General features: G+C 47.3%; 1 pseudogene across 1 annotated transcript; it reads left to right on the top strand.

Annotated features, from left to right (window-relative positions):
- Window positions 1-4,140: 4,140 nt before the first annotated feature.
- LOC309369110 (disintegrin and metalloproteinase domain-containing protein 20 pseudogene) lies at window positions 4,141-6,974 on the top strand (annotated as a pseudogene). The gene has a single exon. The product of its transcript is annotated as a disintegrin and metalloproteinase domain-containing protein 20 pseudogene (transcript).
- Window positions 6,975-10,603: the final 3,629 nt, after the last annotated feature.

Below are 10,603 nucleotides of genomic sequence, written 5' to 3' on the forward strand. Positions count from 1 at the left end.
GACCAACTTACACAAATTCACTAGGTGAAGATATTCCCATCACTGCATCTCCATGCCAGGAAAAGCTTTAAAGGTAAAGGTAAAGGGACCCCTGACCATTAGGTCCAGTTGTGACCGACTCTGGGGTTGTGACGCTCATCTCACTTTATTGGCCGAGGGAGCCAGCTTGCAGCTTCCGGGTCATGTGGCCAGCATGAGTAAGCCGCTTCTGGTGTACCAGAGTAGCGCACGGAAACGCCGTTTATTTTCTCGCCAGAGCGGTACCTATTTATCTACTTGCACTTTGACATGCTTTCGAACTGCTAGGTTGGCAGGAGCAGGGACCGAGCAACAGGAGCTCACCCCGTCGTGGGGATTCGAACAGCCGACCTTCTGATCAGCAATCCTAGGCTCTGTGGTTTAACCCAAAGTGCCGCCTATGTTCCCGGAAAAGCTTTACTTGCACATTTTAAACATATGTTTATTTTTGTAAGGAGCGGTACATTATTTTGCAGGAGCGGTACATTAAGGAAAGTTTCCAATCCTATAAAAGTTGAACATTTCCTTCTGCAAAACTCAATTTTTTTAAAAAAAAAATTGTTGGAGAAGAAAACTGAACGCAAAACACATATATTCCATGCTTGTCTTCTGGTTCCGTCATTTCTTACTGAAGCTTCCTTCTGTGACTATCTTAAGGTGTGCAGGCTTCAGACATCAGAAATAGTGCACTGTAAGATAAGAATTTATTCTGCCAGAAATTCTTCCTTAAAGAAATAGCAGCCCCATGAGAGTGCACCAAGGAGGATTTTATTTATTTTTGGCAGCATATACGTATTTAGGTCTGATTCAAATAACCAGCTCGTGGACATCTTTAAGATGGACTCTTAAAATAACATCCCTAGGCCAGGAATCAGGAATGGTCTTATTAATTTCTTGTCCATTGTTGAGTGTGGCTGAACAGTTCACTAGTGGATTCAGATCCTGATTTAATGCGGCATGCCCCTTCTGAGCTTTTGTTGTGTGAAGCCTCCTGCATACAATGCTCTCGTGTGTGTGTGTGTGTGTGTAGGCATCCTCTGCAGTACAGGGCTTGGTGAGAGAGACTTCCACATGTGGTCAGGGGCAGTGGGGCCAAGAGAAGCTTTGGCAGGGAATTGGAATGCATCCCCTAGTATAGGCATGCAGGTGGCGCTGTGAGTTAAACCACAAAGCCTAGGACTTGCCGATCAGAAGATCGGCAGTTCGAATCCCCGCGACAGGGTGAGCTCCCATTGCTCGGTCCCTGCTCCTGCCAACCTAGCAGTTCGGAAGCACCTCAAAGTGCAAGTAGATAAATAGGTATCGCTCCAGCGGGAAGGGAAACAACGTGCGCTGCTCTGGTTCACCAGAAGCGGCTTAGTCATGCTGGCCATATGACCTAGAAGCTGTCTGCGGATAAATGCTGGCTCCCTTGGCCAATAAAGTGAGATGAGCGCTGCAACCCCAGAGTCGGTCACGACACGACTGGACTCATCTCGCTTTATTGGCTGAGGGAGCCGGTGTACAGCTTCCAGGTCATGTGGCCAGCATGACTAAGCCACTTCTGGCGAACCAGAGTAGCGCACAGAAACGCCGTTTACCTTCCTGCAGGAGCGGTACCTATTTACTTGCGCTTTGACGTGCTTTCGAACTGCTAGGTTGGCAGGAGCAGGGACCGAGCAACGGGAGCTCACCCCGTCGTGGGGATTCAAACTGCCAACCTTCTGATAGGCTCTGTGGTTTAACCCACAGCGCCACCCACGTCCCTTAGCTTGATGTAAATAGGGTCAAATAAATTAATGCCCTAGTATATTAAATTTGCAGCAACAATCCCTCAGGGGTGGCGTGAAGTGCGGCTTGATATGCACCTAATGCAAATACAAACAATGGCTTAGTGCAAGCGCTGGAGTATAAAGGACCTCACCAGAGAGAAGATTGCAGCCTCTCCTCTGGCTCTGCTGCTGTTGAGAGCCAAGCCATGGTTTGGCTTGGTTCACAGCAGCATAGCAACAGCAGGACTGGAGGAGGAGGAGGAGAAAAGCAGGTGAAATATCTCACCAGAGAACCCACACGCTGATGCTTCTGCACTAAGCCATGGATTGCTTTAGCATTACATATGAAGCACGTGCGTAGAGCTATCAACAATGGATTTGCCAGAAATCTAGCTACCTCCAGAATTAGTGATGCCATGTGAAATTGGGGGGAGGCAACTTCTCCTGTACAACTTAAATGGTGTCTTCTACTGTAGGGTTCAAAAAGTAAAGAACAGACATGAAATGTGTTGGCCTGTCAGGAAAGAGAGAACCAAAGAAAAATAATAATTGTGCTCTCACTTCATAAAGGTTCTGAGCCTGGCTCCTACCACATACCATTAGAAAAAATTACAGTATCCCAGGGTACATTGATTTTCAGACCCCCTTTTTTCTCTGGCAGCAACACTGCCGCAAAGCAAAGCCTCCTAGCTAATCTTTTCCATCAAAGGAAAACACTTTAGAGCCATAGATAGTGACTTGTTTTTTCCTACCTCCAAGAAGGACTTACATCACAACGTAAAGCAACACCTTCCTCTTATCTCTGCAACTTTGCTACCAAACTGATAAAAAAACTATGACATGCATTTAAGAGAGCACATCTCTAGTCGAGAGGATGTTGAACCACTGAAATAACATTATAAATCACTTCACCTCTTTATGGCAAAAAAGTTTAAATAGTTGACAGAAATAAAATGGTAACAGCTAGACAGGGTGGAAAATGCCATATTCTAATGTAGTCTGAAGAGTAGGCAGAGGTCGAATAAAGAAGGATGTGTGGTTTCTGTTTACTCTGTATATAGGTAAATTGCATTCTGCAGTAAATGAAGAATTGCTATCTCGTCTGCTGGTCTAATAAAGAGGAAAGTCTGGTACCCTGGAGTTCCCATTCTATTGGCTAAGCTCTTGTACTGTCATGGAATGTTTGTGAATGTTCTGAGTTGAATGGAAGGTTGAAAAGCACTGCCTGTCTTTGAGAGAAGTAGCAGGTTGCTTTTGATGGGGGAATTCAAGGAACATAGGTATGGTAGCTAAGTGCTATGGGCTATATGCATGAAGAAGGGGTGTACCTGGGGGTTGACCAAGGTGGCCCCCACTGGAGACACGGGCCTGGGGTGTGTGTGCAGTAACTGTGCTTCTGCTGCATCACCCTGGACTGGCTCCTGGATGGAAGGGGTTTTTCTGGGGTGGTATAGGCCACCCAGCAACACCCCTTGGCCAGCAAGCAGTGTGGTGAGACTGTGAGTCAGAGGTGCACACAGCCCAACCACCCACCTACCAGGTAAGGCACTCCACTTTCTTGAAATGGAGGGAGAAGGTGGGGGGGAGTTTTGTGTCCTGCAGCAGCTGCCAGAATGAAGAAGTCAAACTGGAAATTGGGAGAGAACTGAGGTGATGGTGGTGAATTTGTGTGGGGGTGGGAAGAACAGGGGAAGTCCAGTACCTGGCAGAACAACTATGGCGCTGGAAAGTGAAAAGACCTGGGTGCCCATTGTGTGCCACTGAGGTGCTTCATTTGGGAAAGAAACTGTGGGAGATTTGGAACTCAAGGCCTGGAGCAGGAACTCATGGAAGCTCCCGTTGAGGGAGGCTGCAGCTTGGTGTGCAAAAAAGGAAGATGCTGAGGGATTAGAGGGGCCATTCACTCATCCGGGTGGTTTTGACTGAGCTGGTGGCCAGCACTCCCTGCTGGCTTCCCTTCTCTGAAGGAGGTGGATGAGTGAAAACTGTGGCATGAAGAAGCACTTTGCTCACCTGGGCTTCTTCAACTGGCCAAGTGAAGAGGAGGTGTTGCCTCAGAGCTGAAAAGGAACTCAGCAATGCAAAGACGATTGTTCTATCACCAGTTATTTCTAGGTTTTGTATACATTTAAACTCATGTCAACATTTATTAGTCCACAAGACTCTTTTTTCTCTTCTTCCTGCAACCCTCTCAGGCAGAAACTTCTTAGATACCTTCTCTTCCTCTACCATTCTGTTCCATCTTTGATCCTCCAAGCTCCGCCCACATTCCACAGACGGAGCACACTGGCAGTTGCTAGGCAACATATCTTCCTCCTATTCTAATTCACATATAGCCTCCTTCCCATCTAACCTGGGTTAGTTGCTACTAACCTGGTAACAACTGTTTGGGGCTTCCCTTTCAGGGATCAGATGCCAGAGGCGGTGCTTCAAGAGATACTTTCCTCTTTCTGGGAAAATGAGTGGCAGCCTGGCATGGCTGCTCATTATGTTTTTGAGGAATGTCCTGAGTGCGACTGGTGGCCAGACACCACCTCAGGGCTTTAGGTATGCCTCTTATGAGGTGACCATCCCAAGGAAACTGAGCTTCAGGTATGGACTACAGGAAACCCAGGATGTCAGCTACCTGCTGCAGATTGAGGGGAAGGGCCAGCTGGTGCATCTCAAGCAGAAGAAGGGCATTGTTCCTAAACACTTCCCCATCTTCATGTACAATAAGGAAGGGGACCTCTTGGGTGACTATCATTACATCAGGGATGATTGTTTCTACAGTGGCTTCATACAGGACAAGCCTCTTTCTTCAGTCACTCTCAGCACTTGCTCAGGGGGACTCAGGGGCCTCTTACAACTTAACAATGAGACATATCAAATTGAACCTGTCCAGCCATCTGCTACCTTTCAGCATGTGGTGTATCGGCTGGAAACAGAGGAGGGTACCATGCACATGAGGTGTGGGTTGACGGAGGAAGAGCAAAGGCGTCAAGAGGCCATGATCCAGGACGCAGAGCATGTGGCTGTCAAAAGTGCTCCAGCAGGACTCTGGTGGCCACACAAGAGACATGCAGAAGTGGCATTTGTGGTGGAGCATGAACGATATGTTAAGTTTAATAAAAATGAAACTGATATTGCTATGAAACTTCTTGAGACCATCCATATGGTAAATTCATTTTTTGAGCCATTTTTAGTTGAAGTGTCTATAGCAGGACTGGAGATATGGTCAGAAAAGAACCTCATAGATGTTGATGGTGGAATAGGTGCCACACTTAAAGCTTTTAGTATTTGGAGCCGTAACACTCTACTTAACCATCTAAAGAATGATGCTGCTCACTTAATTGTATACAGGTCGTATGGAAGTACTATCGGATTAGCATATGTAGGACAAATTTGTAGTAAATATTGGGCCACTGCTCTTGAAGTATCAATATATTTCAATTTGTTTGATTTTTCTGTGCTATTTGCTCATGAATTTGGGCATAATCTTGGTATGCCCCATGATAGTTCGGACTGTAAATGTGATCGACGTGCCTGCATTATGGCTGCTTGGCACTCACGGACTGATAAGTTTAGCAACTGCAGTTACCATAGGTATTTCAATCGAAAGGACTCAACTTGCTTGTTGATTCCACCAGAGCCTGATCAAATCTATAACCTCGAATACTGTGGGAACAAAGTAGTGGAAAAAGGAGAGCAATGTGACTGTGGTTCAGCTGCACAGTGTCAATCGGATCAGTGTTGCAGGCCAGATTGCACGTTGCGTCCATGTGCCAATTGTTCTTCTGGACAGTGCTGTGACAGGTGCAAGTACCGTCCCGCTGGATCCATTTGCAGAAAGAGTATTGGCATCTGTGACCTGCCTGAGTTTTGCACTGGGACTTCGGACCAATGTCCGGAAGATGTTTATGTACAAGATGGTGCCCCTTGCGGTGATGGAGTCTATTGCTATCATGGTCATTGTAGTACTCTTAATGGGCAGTGCAAAAAGATATTTGGCAAGAAAACCATACGAGCTTCAGAGGATTGTTTCAGAGGACTGAATGCTCGAGGTGATCGCTTTGGCAATTGTGGCCTTGAACATGGTATTTTTAAGAAATGCAAAGCTGAAAATATTCTATGTGGCCGAATGCAGTGTAGTAATATTTATGGGGTACCTATCTTGGAGGAACACCAAACCATCATTCAAACCACCATTGGCAAAAGTAACTGCTGGGCTACCGACTACCACAGTGGAATGGAGGTAGCTGATCTTGGAGCAGTGGAAGATGGTACACCTTGTGGCACTGGCATGATGTGTATTAGTAGGGAATGCAAGAACGTGTCCCTCTTGCAGTATGATTGTAATGCCACAAAGTGCCATAATAGGGGAATATGCAACAACTACAAACACTGCCATTGTTCTTATGGTTGGGCCCCTCCTGACTGTCTAAAGAAAGGATATGGGGGCAGCATTGACAGTGGGCCAATTTCAAAAAACTGGAATGGTGTCATTGTAGGTAGTATAGTAGGAAGTCTGTTGGTCCTTTCCACGGTGACTGCTGCTGTTGGCATGGGTGTGTATTACAGGTTTGTGCTAAGCAACAAGGTTAGAAGAAAGAGTTCAAGAATCTCTCCATCATAATGAACAGAGGAATGAAAACCACTCTAGATCACAGAAGCGAACAATGCAGAAAGTTTCAAAAGGGTATGATGGGTATAATGAGCACTATTATATAACATATATTTGACTCTGTAAGCATTGGTTCAGGTCATCTCAAGTGGAAATATTCACATATGAAAATATTTGCCTATACCTTCACAGTATGTTGAGAGTCTCTTTGTTGTTCAAGACAGAAGTCCTATCCTATGTAAATGGGTGAAATCTGTCCAGTGGAATGGAATGTTTTCATACAGGAGCATACCATGTTAAAGAAATGCATGGAAGCAGAGCTGGTATTTTGAATATCTCAGATTTTCTCTCAAAGTAACCTTGGGTGTACATGGATAGAATCACAACCCAATCCTCTCAAGCCATTGAAATGCAATATTTGCACGTTTGTGGATTGAATTCACATCTGTCTAGAAAGCCATTGCAAACGTTATACCAATAACTGTGTTGGCAGAAATGTTAATGTTGAAATGAGACAATATATTAAAAATATTATAAAACCAACAACACACAATATTTCAAAAAAGCTATTATGGAAATAATGGTGGATGTTTTGTAACATATTTGAGGGTGCAATTTTTTCATTAAATTTTTTGTTTTAACAGTTTGTTGATAAAATGTGTCACACAGGGTAATCTTTGGTTTATCCACAAACCATTTTGGGGGGAAAACCTTTTCAGATATTTTGAGACCATCTCTGTACTTTAACGCGGAATATACAAAATCCACACACACACACACACACACACACCCCGCCATGGAAGAAGGGATGGTGAAGAGCCACATCAGGGACAAGCAGGGAATGAAGTCAGGGTACTGTCGGCAGCTGTGGTCGATTCCCAAGAAGGCTGCGAGATAGAGAAACAGCAAGCTTTTTCAGTTCTGCTTATAATACAATTTGCAGAGAAGAATTCAAGATGCACCTAATGTTGCCCTGAGTGAAGTTCCACCCCCTTTCTCTGTTACTTTCATGTTCATCTAATTTCTTCTGCTGCATCTGACTGTGACTGGTATGAGACAGTTGCCTCTGAGCTCTCTGTTCAACTATACTCAGTGAATGCCTGGTTTGGGGGGGAGGGTACGGGTTCTGGGATACTCTCCAGCGACAGGATCTCATTCAACTGCTGCTCAGCCTCCTCCTGCTGAATCCTGTCCATGTTCTCCTCCTCCTCCTCTCCCCTTTTGCCTTCATCTCCCTTACAGGTATGCTCTGTGCCAAACCACTCCTGGAGGTCTATGCTACCTGCCCATTCCTCCTCTCTAGTCAAAGCCTGCAGCGGTAGTTTCCACCATTCCTCCTCCTCTGCCCTGTCCATGACACCACTGGGAAGAAATGGGAGAGTGAAGATCTACATCACAAACAAGGTGGGGAAATCAAATCAACCTTACCTGAGGTGGTCGCCTCACCTTTCCCCATAGGTGGGATGGCCCTGTTCAGAGCCATACTTCCTGGTGCAACTGGACTTCTCTGCGACCCATCCCCTCTGCAGGGAGGTGGGACCAATTCGGATGGTCCGCTCCCGCCACTTAATGGATCCAAATGGTTTCCAGAGAGTGGTAGGGGATGCTTTATCCCATGTTGATGGCCTTTCAGCCGATTCCCTGGTGGCCCGCTGGAATGCGGAGTTAACCAGGGCTATTGACTGTTTGGCTCCGAAGCGCCCTCTCCGATTGCATGGAGCCCGGAGAGCCCCGTGGTTTTCCACGGATCTGAGGGCAATGAAACAATCGTTGAGACGGCTAGAGCGCCGGTGGCGGATAACTCATTCCGAATCTGACCGGACACAGGTTAGAGCTCAACGTCGAGCCTACCAAGGGGCGATAGCGATGGCGAAGAAGAATTTCTTCACCACCTCTATTGCATCTGCAGAAAACGGCAGCAGGAGACTTTTTCAGGTGGTTCACAATTTAGCGGAACCACCTGTAACATCGGGGCCCAGTACGGGCCACATATTCTCCTGCAATGATTTTGCAAAGTTTTTTGCAGATAAAATTGCTCAGATTCGGGAAGAAGTAGACTCCACCGTGGGAGCAGGGCCAGGGCGGGAGAGTGCTAGAGTTCTGTCTAGTCAAGTTGAGTGGGATCAATTCCAATCTGTTACCTCCGAGGATGTGGACAGGCTGCTTGGACGAGTGAAACCAACCACCTGTCTCCTGGATCCTTGCCCATCCTGGCTTATAAAAGCTAACCGGGAAGGACTGGGCGATGGGCTTCGTGGGGTGGTGAATGCTTCCCTCCGTGAGGGAGCCTTCCCAGACCCACTGAAAGAGGCGGTTATTAAACCGCTTCTTAAAAAACCATCTTTAGATGCGGCCACAATGGCCAACTATCGCCCAGTCTCAAATCTTCCATTCTTGGGCAAGGTGATAGAGCGAGCGGTTGCTGAACAATTCCAGGCACGCCTGGAAGAAGCGGACCATTTGGATCCCTTCCAGTCGGGATTCAGGCCTCATCATGGGACTGAAACTGCCTTGGTCGCACTGGTTGATGATCTCCGGCGGGCTAGGGACAAAGGTGAGAGCTGTTTCCTAGTTCTGCTGGATCTCTCAGCGGCGTTTGATACCATCAACCATAACATCCTTCTGTACCGTCTTGAGGGGCTGGGAGCTGGGGGCACTGTCCTACAGTGGTTCCGCTCCTTCCTCCTGGGCCGTGTTCAGAAGGTGGTGGTGGGGGATGAGTGTTCAGACCCCTGGGCTCTCACTTGTGGGGTGCCTCAGGGTTCTGTCCTCTCCCCCATGCTCTTCAACATCTACATGCAGCCACTGGGAGAGATCATCAGGAGGTTTGGGCTGGGTGTTCATCAGTATGCAGATGATACCCAGCTCTACCTCTCTTTTAAATCAGAACCAGTGAGGGCAGTGAAGGTCCTGTGTGAGTGTCTGGAGGCGGTTGGAGGATGGATGGCGGCTAACAGATTGAGGTTGAATCCTGACAAGACAGAAGTACTGTTTCTGGGGGACAGGAGGCGGGCAGGTGTGGAGGATTCCCTGGTCCTGAATGGGGTAACTGTGCCCCTGAAGGACCAGGTGCGCAGCCTGGGAGTCATTTTGGACTCACAGCTGTCCATGGAGGCACAGGTTAAATCTGTGTCCAGGGCAGCTGTTTACCAGCTCCATCTGGTACGTAGGCTGAGACCCTATCTGCCTGCGGACTGTCTCGCCAGAGTGGTGCATGCTCTGGTTATCTCCCGCTTGGACTACTGCAATGCACTCTACGTGGGGCTACCTTTGAAGGTGACTCGGAAACTACAACTAATCCAGAATGCGGCAGCTAGACTGGTGACTGGGAGCGGCCGCCGAGACCATATAACACCGGTCTTGAAAGACCTACATTGGCTCCCAGTATGTTTCCGAGCACAATTCAAAGTGTTGGTGCTGACCTTTAAAGCCCTAAACGGCCTCGGTCCAGTATACCTGAAGGAGCATCTCCACCCCCATCATTCTGCCCGGACGCTGAGGTCCAGCGCCGAGGGCCTTCTGGTGGTTCCCTCATTGCGAGAAGCAAAGCTACAGGGAACCAGGCAGAGGGCCTTCTCGGTAGTGGCGCCCACCCTGTGGAACGCCCTTCCAGCAGATGTCAAAGCAATAAACAACTACCTGACATTCAGAAGACATCTTAAGGCAGCCCTGTTCAGGGAAGTTTTTAACGTGTGATTTTACTGTATTTTTGGTTTTTATGGAAGCCGCCCAGAGTGGCTGGGGAGGCCCAGCCAGCTGGGCGGGGTATAAATAATAAATTATTATTATTATTATTATACTGGCTCCAGCACTGGACATCATACAGAGCCAGTATGGTGTCATGGTTAAGAGCGGTGGACTTGTAATCTGGTGAACGGGGTTCATTTCACCGTTCCTCCACATGCAGCTGCTGCGTGACCTTGGGCTAATCACACTTCTCTGAAGTCTCTAAGCCTCACTCACCTCACAGAGTGTTTGTTGTTGGGGAGGAAGGGAAAGGAGATGGTTAGCCACTTTGAGACTCCTTAAGAGGAGTGAAAGGCAGCTTACAAGTTGAAACTCTTCTCCTTTTCTTCTTCTTCTATTGTGGCTAGTAGATGTTAATATCCTTATGTGCTAGGAATTTGTCTAATCCTCTAAAAAGCAACCAAAGCTGGTGACCATCAATGCACCTTTTGAGAACAAATTCTACTGTTTAAGTATGCACCATGTAAATGGGTTTTTCAGTCCT

This window comes from Podarcis melisellensis (genome assembly GCF_964234715.1).
Source record: "Podarcis melisellensis genome assembly, chromosome: 4".
NCBI classification, from domain to species: Eukaryota; Metazoa; Chordata; class Lepidosauria; order Squamata; family Lacertidae; genus Podarcis; species Podarcis melisellensis.